General features: G+C 36.8%; 1 protein-coding gene across 1 annotated transcript in view; it reads right to left on the reverse strand.

The window, feature by feature from the left end:
- The window catches only part of LOC121317179 (RAC-gamma serine/threonine-protein kinase), a 180,727-nt gene extending 162,553 nt beyond the window's left edge, over window positions 1-18,174 (reverse strand). The window contains exon 1 of the mRNA XM_041252840.1: window positions 17,894-18,174. The gene's annotated coding sequence lies outside the window, so the exon portion shown is untranslated. The remainder of the gene's footprint in view (window positions 1-17,893) is intronic.
- Between the last annotated feature and the right edge of the window lie 735 nt (window positions 18,175-18,909).

The following is an 18,909-nucleotide window of genomic DNA, read 5'->3' on the forward strand; positions in this document are numbered from 1 at the left end:
TAGATAGTTTGTGTAGGAACACAAGCTTCCAACCCACTTGAAATCTTCCTGACACCATGTGACACTGCTACTATGCTTCTCATTAACAATGCTGTCTAGTTTTTGGAATGCTCAGGATGCAAGTCAAAAAAAGAAAAGTGGATATTTTCTTTCTGGATTGTGCTTTTATTAATTGAAACTTAGAGAGCTTTCTTCAACATCAGTTAGGTAACAACATTGTAAATAAAAGTGTTGTACCGGTGCTAGTTTTACTTTGATGTTTGTGCAATTACTGTTTTTTTTTTTTTTTTTTTTGTTTTTTTAAATGCACATCTTTGCTGTTTGAACAAGTAGTTACATAAGTTTCGAACTAGAAGTCTACACTGTAGTTATACTATACACTGAAACTAAAAACAATCTTGTGAATGCTTACAAGTGCAATAAAAATGCTTCCTACCCCTAACTTACTGTCAGTGATATTCACTGTTTTTACTTCCCTAAACTTAATTACAGTCTAATTCACGTAGAAATATCTGCAACTCAGATGTTCTCACAATAAAAAAACACAATCTTACAGCTACTGTAAATACAACAACAAAAGATTGTTAAGACCACCCTCAGTATAGGGCTTTTTCCTTTAAAATGCATTTCAAAGTGTTTAGCTATTTAGCTTTTTAAAAAGCTCTATGATAACTGGGTGCAATTACTTAATGATAACAGTATTAAAATGCAGACCACTTAAGCTTTACCCCAGTTGTTTGTTTTGTTATTTTTTGCTTTTTTAAAAGTTGCTATAATGAAAGCAGTGCCATCATTAACATGTAATTCTAGAGTTTGTTAACCCAAATTAGCATGTGGGCTAGAAAAATCTCTCAAGAGGAAATAATCGAACAAGCCTCCAATGTGAAATTCCACTGTGGCAGACGCACATCTCAGACACTTAACAGCAGCACCTTACCTACAACAACTTGCTGGGTTTATTCTCATCAAAATTGTCAAACACTAAATATCCAATCTAGGGAGTGCTAAAAAAATACTCAGTGTCAGACGTACTCTGAGAAATACATTTTTCCAGCATAGGTACAGAAACATTCAGATCGCTCTGAATTAGGAGGACACACATACTTGGCTCCATGTTCATCTTTCGGGTAAGACCAAAGGTTATGAATTGTAGGTTAAGTATTTCAAATATTATGTATTGGTTCTGAAATAGGAACGTTTTTCTTCAATATCGAATGTACATCTCTGAAAGTGCTGGACTTGCAAATCCTAATTTAATCGGAAAATCTACATATTTTTTTCCAAATTTAATAAAACTACTTAAGCTTTCAGTGGAAGAGACACATTTGAACAATATTTGAAGTGATTAATTATATATATATCAAATTTTTTGTGCAGCTACAGTAGAGACTCTGTATTAATAAATACTCGTAATATAGTAATAGGCCTTAATTACTTAATGTTCGTATTTGAAATGAGGTGTCAAATAGATCAATGTGTAGAGAGAAATTAAAACTCACACGATGTATTTAAATGCCCAAAATTCACAATGTTATTCTTACAGTATTACATGCAATATACAAAAATGATGAACAGCATAGTAGCCTGATGAGTATTTGGGGAGAAAAAAAAAAAAAAAGTTTAGTGGTCAACACGTCTGCCCTGCCTACAACATACAGGAACATCGATACAAAGCTCATGGATAGGTTTAGGTGTCATTCAGTGTCACTACACAAAAGCTATTGAATACAAAATTACAGTATGGACCTAATGCGACCTACATAGGCTAACGTAGAGCCTAGAATGGGATAGTGAAAGCGAACTGTCCCCTATTTCCTGCAACTAATGGAGTAATTATCTTCCTAATTACATCCTGTTGGAAGCAGATAATGTGGTCAGGAGCATCAGTTCATTTCCATTTTGTCCCAGGTGGGCACATGGCATTGACTTTGTAGGTTAGTTGGCCATCCTCTTTACTCAGCTCGGTAACCTCTCCCGGAAATATATTGCCATCATACCTCACAAGAACCCAATCTCCTACCAAGAAGACTTCTCCGCAGGAGAAATTCTCTTCTTGATTTGGTTGACTGCTGGACTCAGTAGGTCTCATCCAGATCTTTGTCCTTTTACACTCAGCCCTATTTCTGCCTGTTTTTCACTGTTTTCATTTATGCATGTTAAATTACTGGATAGTTTGTGTTGCATACAAGCAACTTAAATCAAATGAAAGGCCAAAATTTCCTTTCATATTATGTATGTTGCAACAAGATCAGGCATATTATATGCGGTAGAGATGAGAATATACAGTGCCGTGAAAAAGTATTTGCCCCCTTTCTGCATTTTTGCATATTTTTGACACTGAATGTTATCAGATCTTCAACCAAAATCTAATATTAGATAAAAGGGACCCTGAGTGAACAAATAACACAACATTTTGATACTTTTTTCATTTATTTATTAATGAAAAAGTTATGCAACACCCAATGCCCCCGCATGAAAAAGTAATCACCCCCTTAGACTCAATAACTGCAACCAAACGCTTCCTGTAGTTATTGATCATTCTCTCACAGCGCCATGGAGGAATTTTGGCCCACTCCTTCATGCAGAACTGCTCCAACTCACTCAAAGTTGTGGGTTTTCTAGCACAAACTGCTTGTTTCAAGTCCTGCCACAACATCTCAATGGGGTTTAGGTCTGGACTTTGACTAGGCCATTCCAAAACTTTACATTTCCTGTTCTTCAACCATTCTGATCTAAACTTGCTTGTGTGTTTCAGATCATTGTCTTGCTGCATGACCCAGCTGTGCTTCTGCTTCAGCTCACAGACAGATGGCCTGACACTCTCCTGTAGAATTCTCTGATACAGAGCAGAATTCATGGTTCCTTCAATGATGGCAAGTCGACCAGGTCCTGATGCAGCAAAGCATCCCTAAATCATGACACTACCACCACCATGCTTGACCGTTGGTATGAGGTTCTTACTATGGAATGCAGTGTTTGGTTTTTGCCAGACATAACGGGACCCATGTTGGTCAAAAAGTTCCACTTTTGACTCATCTGTACATAGAACTTTATTCCAGAACTCTTGTGGATCATCCAGGTGCTTTTTGGCAAACTTGAGACAAGCATTCATGTTATTCTTAGTGAGCAGTGGTTTCCGCCTTGCTACTCTGCCATGAATCCCATTTTTGCCCTTGTCTTTCTGATGGAGGAGTCATGAACACTGACCTTAGCCGAGGTGAGAGAGGCCTGCAGATCCCTGGATGCTGTTCTAGGGTTCTTTGTGACTTCCTGGATGATTTTACGCCTTGCTCTTGGAGAGATTTTGGCAGGATGTTCACTCCTGGGAAGATTCACTACCATCCCAAACTTTCTCCATTTGGACAATATGGCTCTGACTGTGGTTTGGTAGAGCCCCAGAACCTTAGAAATGGCTTTGTAACCCTTTCCAGACTGACAGGCATCAACAACTTTTTTTCCGGAGGTCTTCAGGAATTTCTTTTGATCGTGGCATGATGTGCCTCTAGAACCTGTGTGCTAACAACTTCACTCTGATGGTAAGGGCCAAAGTTAGTCAGATTTATATTGGGCAGGGCTGGCCCAAATCAGGCCTGATTGTTAACTAAAGTATTCAAACACCTGACCCTAACTATCCCTTTAATTGGGTTGAGTTAACTAGGGGGAAATAACTTTTTCACACCTGAAGATTGCATGTTTGATTACCTTGCGCACCAAACAAATGAAAGAAGCACCAAACTTTGGTGTCATTTTTTCTCTCAGACTCCCTCTATATACTACTACAACCCTGTGACAAACAACGAATGAATCTGGATCAACAATCTCCCTCTCGACCTGCGAGAGCACTGCACAGCAGGAATTACTTGTCCTGTACTGAATGGTTTGGCAGTTCATTCTAGGGGGAGTCGGAAGCCAGCCATTCAGGAAAAGGACAATGTCACGGTACTAGGAGTCATCGCACTAGTACAGTGAGCAAAGTTTCATTCATGAATTGAAGGAGACGTGATTGAACTAGCTGTCGGAGGGGGCGGGGCTATGGGTACTTTAGGGGGACGTGACGCCGTGATTGGTTCCTTTGTTGTGGTTGATGGGAGGAAACGAGGACTGTGTTTTGAGAGACGGAGCTAAGTGGGTGTTTGTTTTGCAACCGTGTGTGTTTTCTGTCACCAGACTGATTGAGCATGGAGCTGGGAGCTGGGAGCCTTGGGGTCAGCGATTCACTTGAACTTCACTGCCCCTGCACTTAGCCAACTCAGCACCGCACCTCCACCAAGAGCACTGTCCGGAGACATGTCTGTGTGTGTTTTCTTTATTATTATTTCAGGACTGTAACCCCTCGTTTTTGCGCTGGCGATACCCATTGTTGGGTAGAGCCAGCCCTATTAATTCTGAACGGTGAAAAGGAGTTGGATGAATTAAACTGTGAACCATGAACTTTGCGTCTGTCCTTGTTTGGAGCACCTGCATCACCCTCTCACCACGCACAGCAAACCACACGTTCACAAACCCACAAAAAGATCTGACCAAATTCAATGTGAAAAATGTGCAAAAATGCAGAAAATCAGACAGGGGGCAAATACTTTTTCACGGCACTGTATGTAAAAAATAAATAAATAAATAAACAAACGCTTCTCTAGAAAAAAACATTTTTGGTCACTGTATATATTGTAATCATAGATGGCTCAAAAAATAAAAAAAAATAAAACACTGCACCATTGAACTTCAATATAAAATGAAAATAGGAAAAAACGAAGCAAATTGGGTGAAAAACAACAGTTTTATTAGCACTTTTACCAACCGAGCATAACCACAACTTTTTTTTAACAGAACAGAGTATGGAACACTGAAGAGAACTGTTTACAATTTTACATTACTTTCTGTGCTACTCTGTAAAGCTGTTCCTGTCAAGCACAAGACACAATGGATAAAACTCCCTCTCTGGTTTAAAAGTTCTCTAGCACTCTATCTCACTCTCTCTGAACTATGTATGCTTATATTGCTGGAACGCTAAGATTCTAAGCTTTCCAACGATACCGCCCCTTTCCATCTAACTGCTAAAATGGTGACGCGATCAACTCAAAACGAAACCTAAGCTGTGAAGTCTGTCACAGAGGCTTACCTTCAGGCGATCATAGCTCAGGCTAGGAGTACCTACCGGCTAGGAGTATCTACCGGCTAGGAGTACCGAGGAATACGTCATTGGAAAGTGCCGGGTCTGTACTTTTAAACGAGCCCTGAACCACGTAGGTGGCTTTTACGGTGCCCAAGTAATATCCACGTAAAGTTCGGTGCATCGGCGCACTGAAATTAATGGGGCTGAGTTTTAAGAGTTAATGGGCACCTCCATTGAAATGATTGGAGTCAGATGTTTCAGCAAAAAGCAAAGCATGCTTTCCCTTTTGTCAAATGCTGTGAATTTTCTGTGTATATGGAACTGCCATGGTGCCTTCCTCTCCTCTTCAATTTGCTCTATTGAGATATAGCGGACATTTATTCCTCGATTTCTCTCCTTAGCTGCTCTGTAGAAGGCAAAAGGTGTTATTGTTGTTTGACCTTTTCCACTACAGACATACTACCATACTGATCTCTTCATCAACCCCTTTTCCATGAGATGTTGCAAAAAAGTGCCAGCTAAATTTGAAGCTGAAAAGCCTCATCTGAAAAGATCTTGACTTCTTCCATTGCAGGGTATTTGCTCTTCAATGATTCAAAGATGTACATGCTAAATGATTGGTTACCGAAAGTCTCAAAGATACTGGAGTGAGTAACTACATTTTGCAATGCAATTTTTGGGCTGCTATTATGAGTCATGTCTTTGCTGTTTGACCTGTTTTTGTTTATAGGCTCTTATGATCAATATGATTGTTATAATATATAGGCCAGTGGTCGGCAATTAAATTTGACGGCGGGCCAAATGACCCACAGGCAGCCGCAGAGTAGGCCAGCTCATCAATAAAAAAGGCTGGTCAAGCCGGCTGAAAGCAAACCAAAAAAAAAAAAAAAGAAACAACTGTGATAGTATGTCTTTGTAACCTCCAAATAAATATTAGTAAAAATAATATAGATCCGTTTTCAATCAACCCCGATGGTGACTTCTCATCCCATGCGAAGCAAGTGCTTCCCACAGATGAAGCAGCTCTTCAGCTAGAACTAGTAATAGATTTGCAGGCATTGTTGTTGCTAAAAACCGAATTCATTAACAAAGCAAATCTGGAACATTCTGGTCCTCATATATATGTCCAAATAACTACGTGACCATGAAAAAGCTGGCTCTGTTTGTGCTCTCCATGTCTGGATCCACTTACACATGCAAAGAGAAGCTTATTCCACAATGAATGTAATATTAAAAACAGATGCACAAAACAGGCTCACAGAAGAATCTTTGGAGGACTGCCTACGTATCGCTTTCATGTCTATCACACCTGATGTTCTAAAGCTGATCGCAGAACGAAAGTGCCCTTTCTCATTGAATTTGTCATAATACAATGAAGCATTAAAAAAAAAAAAAAAAAACGTACGCTACTTTTGAATTGTATTTTATGTTACTCTGTGCTCCTGTCTATCATATGAGGATTCCAGTAACCCAGCGAAGCACAAATGTATCATCACAATCAGCAAGTACTGTACTTTGGAAATGATATTGCAAAGCACTTAATTGTCTGCTTGTTATTAGTGTACTTCGTTTCTGTGTGTGTAAACAATAAGTATTAGCTATAGTCATTACTTTTATTAATATTTAGCTGTTATTGGTAGTTTTTTTTTTTTTTAAAACCTATACAGTATTCGCAAGACCTCACACATAAATAATTAACTTTAAATCACAAATGGGATTATATTTCCAGGTTTCTTCAGTTTCACTTTCAGTTCTACATCTGTCATTTCGGCTCTTTTATGCACATTTTGTTTGCATTACAAAACCTTATGTATCTCTGCAATTGTACAATCAATTTCAATTCTGATAAAATATGTGAAATCCTCTTAAAATTACACATCTCCCATATACTTCTTATTCATATTTCAATTTTTTTTTTGGAGGTGTTGCTTACAGGACAAAATCTATAAAACACCCTACAACAAAACAGAAAAATCACTGGAAAGGTCTACTCAATACCTTTCTATTGATATACTGGGTTTTAATTTGTGAGTTATGGTTATTAAACTACAAGCGCTAAAATAGAAAATTGTTGGTTACATGCACAATTTACAGTCATTCCTAGCAGGCAGCATAGGGTTAAATATCACAAGTACATGGCGACTATATAAATATATTAACACAGCCAAAAGTGTTATTCACCTGCCTCAAAATCTTCATATATCCCAGACTGCATGAGGGTGTACGAATACATTTTAACACTGGAACTCAAGTCGCTATTGAAAAATATGAAATCTTTAAAAATGAAACGAACTTGCTGGAAATCAGTCGTTTCAAATTATCTGTGTTGGTTGCAAATAAAAGTAACAAGCAGACAAAATTGACTTTTCAAAAACAACCTTAAATGACATTCTCAGCAACATTCCAGTTTTGTAAACCTTTAAAACTTATGTTGACATGTTAATTACAGTGACCGTGTAATTCCCAATAGCCTGTCTTGCTGCCTTTAATCCCAAAATAGTAAACACACTGGAAAAGTTAACTGCAAACCTGAAATGACAAAACCAAAGCTTGTGTTTTTCTTTATAAAACAGTTGTTTTTTTTTAAACCACATACACCGTCAAAATATTAGTAAATTATGTAACATCATATATGCCACTGAAGCCTATCAACCTAAAAAAATAACAACAATAAAAAAACATTGTATACGACTAAGCATAGACGTAAACAGCTAGTGTTTCTCCCACTGTCTATTATTACAAAGGCAGACAAACAATTGAAATCAATTAACATTAGCTAGTAGGCTTGTAATGATAACAATCACACTATTTATCTTATGGAGCCCCACAATAACAAATAGAGAATATTTGAATGAAATTGAATATTCCATTGAATTAAAAACGCGTCTTGTAACTTACTGTCAAGAACGTAACCTGTGTTGTTGCTTATAAAAGTTACTGAGAATATGCGTCTGTGAACAAATGCTGGATGATGATGAAGCAGAGATCAAGAGTAACCTGCTTTAATGTATTTTATACATATTATTTTGTTTTAAATCAGTCCCAACTGTAGCCGTCTGTCTTGAGTGAAACTAATAATATTAACATTACTACATTGTCACGTGCCGCTGTTTCAGAATGTTTTACCTTTTCGTTTTGAAGCAATGCGCTATCTGCAACCGTTGTCGTTTTTGATTGCTGTGAATCTAAATGCCGCTGGATCGTAGCTCAGCATATGTGATCTAATGAAACATTGCAGGATGTACAAAATAGTTTGCCACCAGTAGAATGCAAAATTATTGTATACGACCCGCTGCAGTAATTACTGTAGATTTTTTTTTTTTTTTTTATTAATTTTGGACACTCGCAATATGTTCACTCGCTTAACAATATCAGTTGAGATCTCCTAGGACACTAAACCCACCCCAGATGCCCATATCTACCAATCAGTCAGGAGAGCCCAGAGTGTTTATTGGCTGCTGTTAAGTGTCAATCAATAAATCCTGTCCGATTTTCTTTCTGAAATTTAAACAAGCTTATAGTCACACCAGGAAACTGGACCAATACACATAACTTAATTGTATTTAAGTGCAGGGCAAAAGTACACAAAATAGGCAGTTTTTACAGTGAAGAATGAATTTCACGGTCCATGTCATGTTTTTCACTGCCATGAAATAGGTAGGGCCTTAGTAATGTACTATAAAACACATGGCGAAACGCTTCTCTGATCACTCAAGTATGTGATGCAATTTTGGCTGAGACGTGGTATGTAGATTGATTAGGCCTATACATTTATGAAAGAGATATGTAACATATATCGGTTGCGATGTTGGCAGTAGGTTGATTAATAATAAATCCACCTACATGTATGAAAGAGGTATTATACATATTCAAGAATGGAGACGCAAAATAAAAATTAACAACCGGAGTTGTTGCTGTTGAAAGTTCCGTTGCAGGAAAGGGTAGGCTATCTCTAACGCACTGTTTGGAAAAATGACAATATAGTTGTATTCACTGAAGATAATGCAAATCTAAGTGGCTTTGCGAAGTCATGCAAAGTTTTGATTAAAACATGACAGCAAAAAGTAAAATGCATCTCTGCAGCCTCGGAACAATGGAAGGGACTGCTGATTTCGCTAGCAGAAGCTGGGCCACGTAATTCATAAATTGTAATCAACAGCAAATTAAAAAAAAAAAAAAGAGATCCAATTATTTCCAAGTGAACAGGCCATAATGTTAATGTAGTTTTAAAACCTTGTTTTTTTTTTCTTCTTTGGACAGTGGGGTTGATTTTTTTTCTTAATTTACCATTATGTTAACACTGGAAATGTGTCACATTTTACACAAAGCAAGGCAGAGGCTAGTGATGGCAGGAATATAAAAACTGGAGAGTGCTATATTTAAATGGCAATGTATTTATCAAACATGTCTTAAAACATCAGGGTTTGTTTGAATGTGTTTTTTTATATACCATTCTCTATTAAAAGAGGGCTTATTGTTCCTTTAAACTGTTATGGTCTGATTATACAATAGAACCTATTGTTTTGAATGGGTGCAATTACACTGAGTGCGGGTGGAAAACCGCGAGGGCAACACCTGGAACACCATAGCGGCCAAACTTGACATGTCAAGTAAAAACATTTGCATTTGAAGAGCAACAGAAAACATACACTATATAATCTGGAGAATGCTACACAGGTGAAATGCTGCATTTATTTTTTTTATTATTATTTTTATTTTTTAAATAGACGCATACACAAATATTGCATAGACAAATATATTAACCTTTATTTCTTGACATCCTTCATCAAATTAATTTTTTCTCAACATTACCATCTGGTAATACATTTACATATACCGCAAGGTTTCCCGCCGCTAGTGTAATCTGAAAAACCGCTTTCCGCTACCACTCCTAGTGTAATCAGTCCTTTACTGTGAGAATTATTATTTTTATTTTTTTAAGCATTTTAACTCAATAATGATAGACAATCATCGTTAGAATTTGCGTGAGAATCCATTTCAACGTCAAGGTTTGATTAACAACACTATTAGCTGGACAGATTATGTTTAGAATTAGGCATGTTTAAAATTCAAAAGCACAGCACAGTTATGCTAAAGAATCAAGAAGTGCAGTTAACATTTACTAACACTAGAACCACCACGGCAGTCATTTTGAAGGTTTTCACTTTTAAAATTGAAATTACTCTGCGTGTGTGAATGATACACGGTTGTCCGTTCTTGACTTTTCCTAAATACATGTATTAAATACCCTGATGGCGTCTGAAAGGCAGGATCACAAAAAAAAAGTTATAATCCCCTCTACCTTTTGCAATACATGTTTTTATTTTGAATATAACCTACAGTATTCTATTTTGTTTTCTTTCTTTTATATACAAGTCTGATGTTATCTCTGCTGGATCTGGAAGCCATCAATTCCTTCATTTTGTACAAGGAATGCACCAGGGAAAATATCAGGAGAGATTTCATCTTGAAGTTAGCCACAGCGCTGCAGCAGAAACATCGAATCAGAAAACTGCAAAGCAGCAGGCTGCAGCAGCTTAACCTGGATTCTGTGCTGCACCGAGTGCCACACAGACGTGAAATCATACATTTGTTTTATACAGTTTTGTATGTACATATACCTGTTTACACACTAGTTTCAATTGAAATGTTTATTTTATTATAGGTTTTTAATTTTTTGAAGTAGTGCTTTACATAGGGCAAGATAATAAACCCTTTTATGTTAATTGTTAATTTAAATATGTCATTTCGGCTGTGCAGATGTTTGATATGATGTGCTTGAATAATATTTTTCAATTGTATCGAATAAGTCTTTTATTTTAATATTGATGTTGTTTAAAATGTAACCTTCATAATGACTTTAGGTATGAGTATAACTGTGGCGGTTCTAGTGTTAAATGGTGAAATACAAAGAAAAGGGTTTGTCTGTATTGTTGGATCCAAAACGAAAAGTGCTTACAACGTATTCAGTCAATGCACAGAGCAGCTACTGTACTGCACAGCTTGTTCTACTTATTTGAAGCGCAAGATTTGAATTCTCAGGTATTATTTGCACATGGTTATTATTTTTTTTTTTTTTTCCCCGCATAGTTATTAGAAACGGTAAAAAATTGACATTCAGCTAAAAGTGGGAGCAGGGCGATAGTTCCACAGACTCACAAATCAGTCGCATTAAATAAATCTGTAATTAAACAGAATACTAAATCAAAAGTGCTGCACAGATTAAAAATGCCTGCACAGATTAACTGAATAGTACAGATCATAGCTATGGATAAGGTTTTTTTTTTTTTTTTTTTTTTTTTAATAATCCTGTATAGAACAACCATGGCTTAAGGGTTAAATCTGTGGCAGACTACATAACTGACCAGTCAAGCAGACTCAGCAGACTGTCTTCAATGTAGGTTAAGAGGGCTTGGGGTCAAGGTGGTTTATTGCACAGGACTTAACTGAATACTTCTGAATTTAGATAAGAGCATAAGTCTGAACCTAACCCACTGTGATCAACAAAATTCACAGATCAGGCAACCTCTGATAAAACCATGACTAAAAAGCATAAATAGATGTTCACATGAGAACTAAGGTTCATTTCTGGAACATCCTGGTCAGTGCTATTGTCCACCATCTTTCACAAGAACTATAATTTAAAAAACTTTAAGGACTGTATTTTGCCCTATGGTCAATTCACAGGCAAATTGCCCCCACCACAGTAAATGTGTTACTTGATCAACTTGCCAACAGTGGATCAATAGTGTATGAAAGACAACAAGTCGGGAGGACTTATCGGTGACCATAAAAGCTGGAGAAAGCAAAGCAAAGCAAAGCGAGAGTGAGAAATCTCTTCTTTCTTGATTCAAGCTCAGTAATTAGGACAACGTTAAACAAATCAAATGCCCAGGGCCTTTAGAGGCTTTCCTGACCCTGTGTATGTGTCCTGACATTTTTCATCACAGGTCCATGCACCAGCTCAGCAGGATGAAAGAGTTTCTTTAAACATAAAACATTTAAAAAAAAAAAAAAAAGACACTTTCACAAGCTCCCTTTCTCATCCACACCACTAAGACAGGGCACATCCTGTTGTAAAGCTAAAAAGATCCCTTCCAAAGAAGGAAAACCAGATCTGTCACCCTGTCAACTAAACCACTCACATTTATTACTGTCACTAAACACCAGACACAGTAGGGACACCTTCCCTATATCCATCCACAGACAGCAAGATACTACAAACATATTTCTAATATACCTAGTTTAATAAGAATGAGTTTGAGTGCCTAAAGAACAAATACAGATACAACAAATATCATAAGAACTTACGAAAGGTTACACATGAGAGGAGACCATTCTGTCCATCTTGCTCATTTGGGTGTTGTTAGTAGCTTATTGATCCCAGAATCTAATCAAGCAGCTTCTTGAAGGATCTCAGGGTGTCAGCTTCAACAACATTACTGGGGAGTTGGTTCCAGACTCTCACAATTTATACAATAAGCTAGCAGTAATCAGCAGTCTGTAAAAATCAAACTGCCCTTTATTTTCCTATTATTTTTAATTGTAACTGTTCAGTTTATTAGAGGAGGGATAATGGAATGCTTTTAAATCCGTGTTTTAGCTTTAATTACATTACTTTAGTTCTAGTTTCAAATATAATGTTATACACAGTGTGATTAGGTACCAGGAAGCAACTTTTCATCTTTTGTGTTATCTATGAAATAAATATCTGCATATTTCAAATTAAACTGAAACTGAAGCAGGGGAACAATGACACTGATTCAAATACGAACTAATCAAAATAATATAAAAACCTTGATTAGCACAACTTTAATTTGAACAGTGGGCCACAATTCATCATTATTATGATTAGAAGGCAGTGAATGTGCTATATGTAAAACCTTGTTAATTAGGACAGGCTTGAACTTGGAAAACATATATTACATTTTTAGATTGGAAACACAGTAGTTGCATACTCTACTAATGCCACATTTCCATCTACCACCTCGACAAAGTGATCGGAAATCAGTCTAGTTAATTTTCTTTAGCAGCAGAAAAAAAACATTAAGGCTCTGTCAGGTCTGGTTCATTTTGTGGGTTGGGAGTAAAAAAAGGGGTTAATTTTATTAACTTTACCTTGTCAGGATAAGCCACAGCTGGAGTTTTAGTGGAGCAGAATACAGCACGAACGAAAAACCCTGGGTTTCATTAATCACCTATCTAAAAATTGATGAAATCTATGGTAATCAAATGAATCCCAAAGTTTCCATTTGGCAATGATTAGAATTAATATGCTGTTGATCAGGTACGTGAACTAGGACTGAAAGAGTTGAACAGTAAATGTAATTAACAATTATCTTAATTTAACTTATTATATGCCTCCTCTCTCCCCTCTGCAATAAAGAAATAATCAAAACCATTCCATATTTCTACTTCCTCTGCGCATTAGGCTTGCCCCACCCATCCCCCATCTACCACATGATTAAAGCCATGTAAGCGTAATACGTACAGATGATGGGAGTCGGCAGAGACAGAAGCAAGTACAAAATGTCTCATTCAAAAAATAAAAAGATGATTCTTGGTTGAACCTATTTTCTTATGCAGGGATTACCAGACAACAATCTTGTTTATTCAAATGACAACTTGCCTGTAATTAAAATAGTCAAGAGGGTGGTGGCTGAAAAGATTCGGTCCGGTTTTAAAGTAAAAAATCTACTATCAGTTGCTGTATTTTCAGTGGTGCTAGACCCCCACTACAAACCATTGCAATTCGTTGATGTTGACATATCATATGTGAGAGAAAATCTATCAAGTAGCAGGACAAAATGCAAACAGTAATTATCCCTACCAGCAGTCGCTGAGGAAAAACAGCAAAGCCGGACCATGAGCATTCTAAATCAGCTTTGTGTTTTCTTCTCTGAAGAAACACATAAAGCACCTTCATTTCCAACTTTGAACGATCTTGAATTTAAACAGAATCCAATCCCGATATTGCCAGTAACCCACTCTTTTTCTGTGACAACGGACAAGAAGGCAGAATGTATTGGTTATAATTTGCCTTCACATTAATTTTTATTTCTGGACAATAATTTTAACGAATGACAATGAAGTGCAGAGTCACCCAGCTGTATTGGCTATCATATTATGGAAAAAATTACAGATAACCCACAATGTGATTAAATAATATATTAGTTGATTCCTTAATAAGGCAAGGTCCTTTTTAGATCAGAACATGTTTGTGATAACCATGGGAAAATGTATGTAAACTTGTTTGAACTGATGTACTTAACTTCCAAATAACTCTTTTTTAAATGTATTTATTTTACCCCAGCCCATATTATTTAAACATGTCTAACCTGCAAGGGAAAAGAAAGTATAGATTGTGCACATCAGTGCTGAAATATAATATATATGTGTGTGTGTGTCAATATTAAACTAAAGTTAAAGTGAGTTAAAATAGTTAGTAATATTTGAATACAAGTCATAAGGGTACTTTTATGACCGAATATTTAAACATTTTACAGGTACATTAATATAAACATAGATTCACAGCCTTAGTGTGAACAGTCTGGATTAAAAAATACTGCCATTTGTTTCCATTACAGTGACAGGTTTGAGATGGAAGTACTTGCTTTGGATGGTGCTGCATTTTTGTCATTCCCACATACTGTACATACATATAATTCAAAACTTTAACTTGGCATACATAATTCTATACATTTCTTTATAAAACTCAAGCATACTTAAAGCCAGTAAAAACAGTTTTGTTAAAATCAATGATATATTTATCAACATTAATGACATCCACAATGCACAGCTGGGTGAAAAGATTGGACATGGCGATGAATGTAGGCATACCCAAAGAAAATGCTTGCCAATGAGTCTGAAGTATCTGTTGTTTGAGAATATGCTGAAAAACCAAGCAAAGAGTTACCAGCAAAAGCAACCAAGGACCAGGTTGAATATCTTCCATCTTTTTCTACATACCGTAAACATCCTTTGACACTTGTTTTAATATCCGGTTGTAGATTGAATCGCTTATCCAATTTTGACAATGTATGAAAATCAAAATTATATTTCCTTTTCATAATATAAAAAAGCAAAAAAAGGTTACAAGAAATAGATGTCTACAATTACTTAAGAATTTTTTTTGCAAAGTTTATCTTTCCGTGCATCCTACTTCAACTGAAAACAGAAGTTTCCTTTCCTATTTATTCACATTCCATAAAAGTAAAAAAAAAAAAAAAAAAAAAAAAAAACTGCCTCCCTATTTAACTATTCTTGCCACTCTGCAAGCTACACTATGATGGTTCTACAGGAGACCTGGATTGATTGCGTCATCCTTCATTTTCACAAATGTCTGAATTTGCACAATACTTCTCCAAACTGCTATCATGAACTCTTACCTTCATACAGATATTCCTGATTGCATTTGGGTGTAATCCCATAAACTGTTAATTTTACAAAAATGTACAAGACTTTGCCAGAGTGCATACCTTGTTAAAATTATGGCTCCCCAAAGGTAGCTTTTGATGCAAGGACACAAGACCCACTGACATCTTTGTCATTCAACAAGCTCTATTATAGCTCAAGAAGCCAAATACATTGATTAGGCCTATATGTTTTAAAGGAAATACCAACTGTCATGTTTTATTAAAGTCTGAAGATACGTATGTGGACAATTCAACTTTAATTGAAATACAAACTGACCTAATTTACTGAATAAATGGCTTGAGTAAATTAGTTCCTAACAAAGTTATTTTTGTATACTGTGGTTATAGTACCTGTAAACCACAAAGATCCAACCTCTGAGCTGTTTGTATTCCGATGTAAACTAAAACTTCTAATGAATTAAGTATTTTAAAAAATAGAAGAATCAAACACCATGACTGGTAATTTTGGGGGTTAAAGGAAAAGGATGAAAAGGCGATGTTTGGCAATTTAGTGTAGACTGTAAATGCTTTTGACATAAAATGTTAACTTAATGTTAATTGACAATCATATTTCAGATTTAAATGACTTCTGTTAAAAAAAATGGTATACATTTTATTACTAAAGTCTTAAAGTGACATGTGGTGTCCTTCAGATATTTCTTTTTTCAAATCAAACTATTCTCATTTGAATGTAAGTTGTGCCTTGCATTTTAACTATGCACAGCATTGTTTTTAGGTATGCTAAATCCTAATGTTATTCTTGATTTCTAAAAATAAAACCTTGATGCATCGATTACTGTCGATAAATGCTTTGTAAGAGTCGATTAAGAAATTAGATTGCCCATTGCACCACTAATATTTACTCATGAGGGCTTCCGGGATGTGTATATAGTGGTATTTCTGTTAATATTTATTATGTCTATCTACATGGCACCATTCATTAAGAACTTCTCAAACTGAAATCAAAAATGAAAACTTTATTCCCATTTTTTAGATACACTATATTGCTACATGTAATGCAAGTTCATAATAACATGTTTTACAAGCTTTAAGCATGTGAAATGAAAAACAGACAGTAGATGGTAACACATAACATCCTGTCTTAGTTCATGGGGTATACAAAGTTCTCTGACCTCTCTCTGCTAACGTTATTAAAGACAGCAAGTTGTTTTAATTTCCTATCAAATCTATGGTTTTCCTATGGTCATATTTCTGTTTCAGTGCCACATATTTCTATGAACCTGTGTATGTACAGTACTACATCTGGATTGGTGTCTATAGTTTGCTAAAACCGGATAGGCTAGGCGTCTTGTGAAATATGATGACAACTAAACAAAACGTGTCTGTCTGTCCAGCTGTTAGCCTTTCGTTACATATTTAGAAAAAATGTGTTTTCATTTAATACCAGTACTCCTAAGGCATAAATAAAAATGTCCACCGCCAGAAATATGTAATGGCCACAGTACCACAAAAATTATTAAAAAAAAAACAATGTTGCAATAAAACGATGTACTGCTTCAAACACTGTCTGCTTTGGATTTTGTTACATGTAGTGTGTTTTAAAATGGCTAACAACCCTCAGCTTTATCACAAAAATATTTATGGAGAACACTCATACAAAAATGTAATGGTATAAGGTAGCAACACAGACCAAGCACACGGTGTGAGAATGGTTTGTTTACTAACGCATTTACCAATGAACTTCAATATTTACAATAACATATAAATATTGATACTAAAAAGATCAATACATCAGACAAGTGGGGGAGGGGGGTGGGGTTACAAACGCGCCTCTGTTGTAGCCTACTTCTACCTAAATCCAAATCAGCAATTTAACAGGAATGGCAGCTGGGGATGAGGCTGCCTTGCTGTATGGCTGGAACAGACAAACACATCACAAACAGTACAAGCAGCAGAAGAAATATTACTGCATCACCTCTGCCATGAACAAACCTCCCAATTCCCATTACCGCCTGCCCTCTCCACTAGAGTTACCTATAATAACAACGAATTATTCCCCACATTGTGGCAACACCCCAGGTCTTTTTTACACCTGCAAAAAAGGCTAGTGGAAAAAACTAGGGAATTCAGTAAGGCAGTACTCAGCAGAGAAGCACTAGGCCAGAGCTGTAAAACCACCTCCTCCTCCTGTCTCCCAGTCTATATCTCAACCTCTTCTCTGCAGCATCGACAGACAAGCCAGTCTCCCATCCTCAGTCAACACTGTGCAACCCAGCCAGCGCCTCAAGCACATGAACTACAACAGCAGCACGAAGAATGTGCATACCCGGGACAGACAGTACGCTTCCTAATTAACACATGCTCTTGTACTGCATTATTATTGTGCTATTATTTTCGTATGTATTACCTGCACAGGCAGTGATGGGGAGACAAGTGGGTTCCCCCCTCGGCAGCTTCCCTGGTAACGCTCGCGTCTTTCCTAAATGAGAATAATAATATCGCAAATCCCAGCCACACACACAAACAAAACTAGAATGGTGGTGGTAATGTTTCTGATAATAATAAAGGGAAGCGGCTGCAGCTCCTCCTTGCCCCTGGCACCGCCGCTGTGCTGCTGCCGCTGCAGCTTGTTGATGACTTTCAGGAAAACTCGTGACGTCACGCCCAGCCACTTCTCGGACGGCTTGCCTCGCTCCTCTCCTGTCCTGTCTATCGCTTGCCTGCTCGGTAGGTTTTTCTCAGTCTATCTCCTCACTCCCCCCTCTGCTGAGACAACCCTCGCGAGAGTCTGGCAGACGGGTGGGCTACCGTGGGACAGGTTGGTTTTATTAGACTTGGCAACCAAGCCCATAGAAGGAGATATCATAAGCTGTGGTCAATGTGGCCATCCCTGTACATTCGTTTTATCAATGGAACTATATTGTAGCTGTGCCCATTAACTGTAGATGTGCCAGTATTTTCTTATAGGTGTATTTAGGTTTTATGAGACACTGGACATTGGGTTAAAACCTCAATGTGGTGACATGTTAATATAAAGACCTATGATAGATACCAACTTCAGCTTAAGTTATTTCAGATCACATCTGATGATAACATAATATTCCTAAATTCTTGTGCACTATTCATTTTTTTTTTTTTTTTACATTTCAAGACCATGTTTAAAATATTATTTGTATTTATAATTTATTTCAGTATACACAGTACTTGTACTTTCTTGGCCATTTCACCTAACAAATCAAATTACTTCCCGTCATTAACCAATTAGCTGCTTTTCCTAATGACTTTGACTCCAAATACATTGCTAACGTGAGAATGATTTAGGAAGTACCCCTCTCTACAAGTGTACCTTGAGGATATGTCCTGGGACCCCTTCTTTTCTCACTCTACATCCGTTCTCTGGGTACTCTCATCTCTTTTGGCTTC

This window comes from Polyodon spathula, chromosome 6, assembly GCF_017654505.1.
Source record: "Polyodon spathula isolate WHYD16114869_AA chromosome 6, ASM1765450v1, whole genome shotgun sequence".
NCBI classification, from domain to species: domain Eukaryota; kingdom Metazoa; phylum Chordata; class Actinopteri; order Acipenseriformes; family Polyodontidae; genus Polyodon; species Polyodon spathula.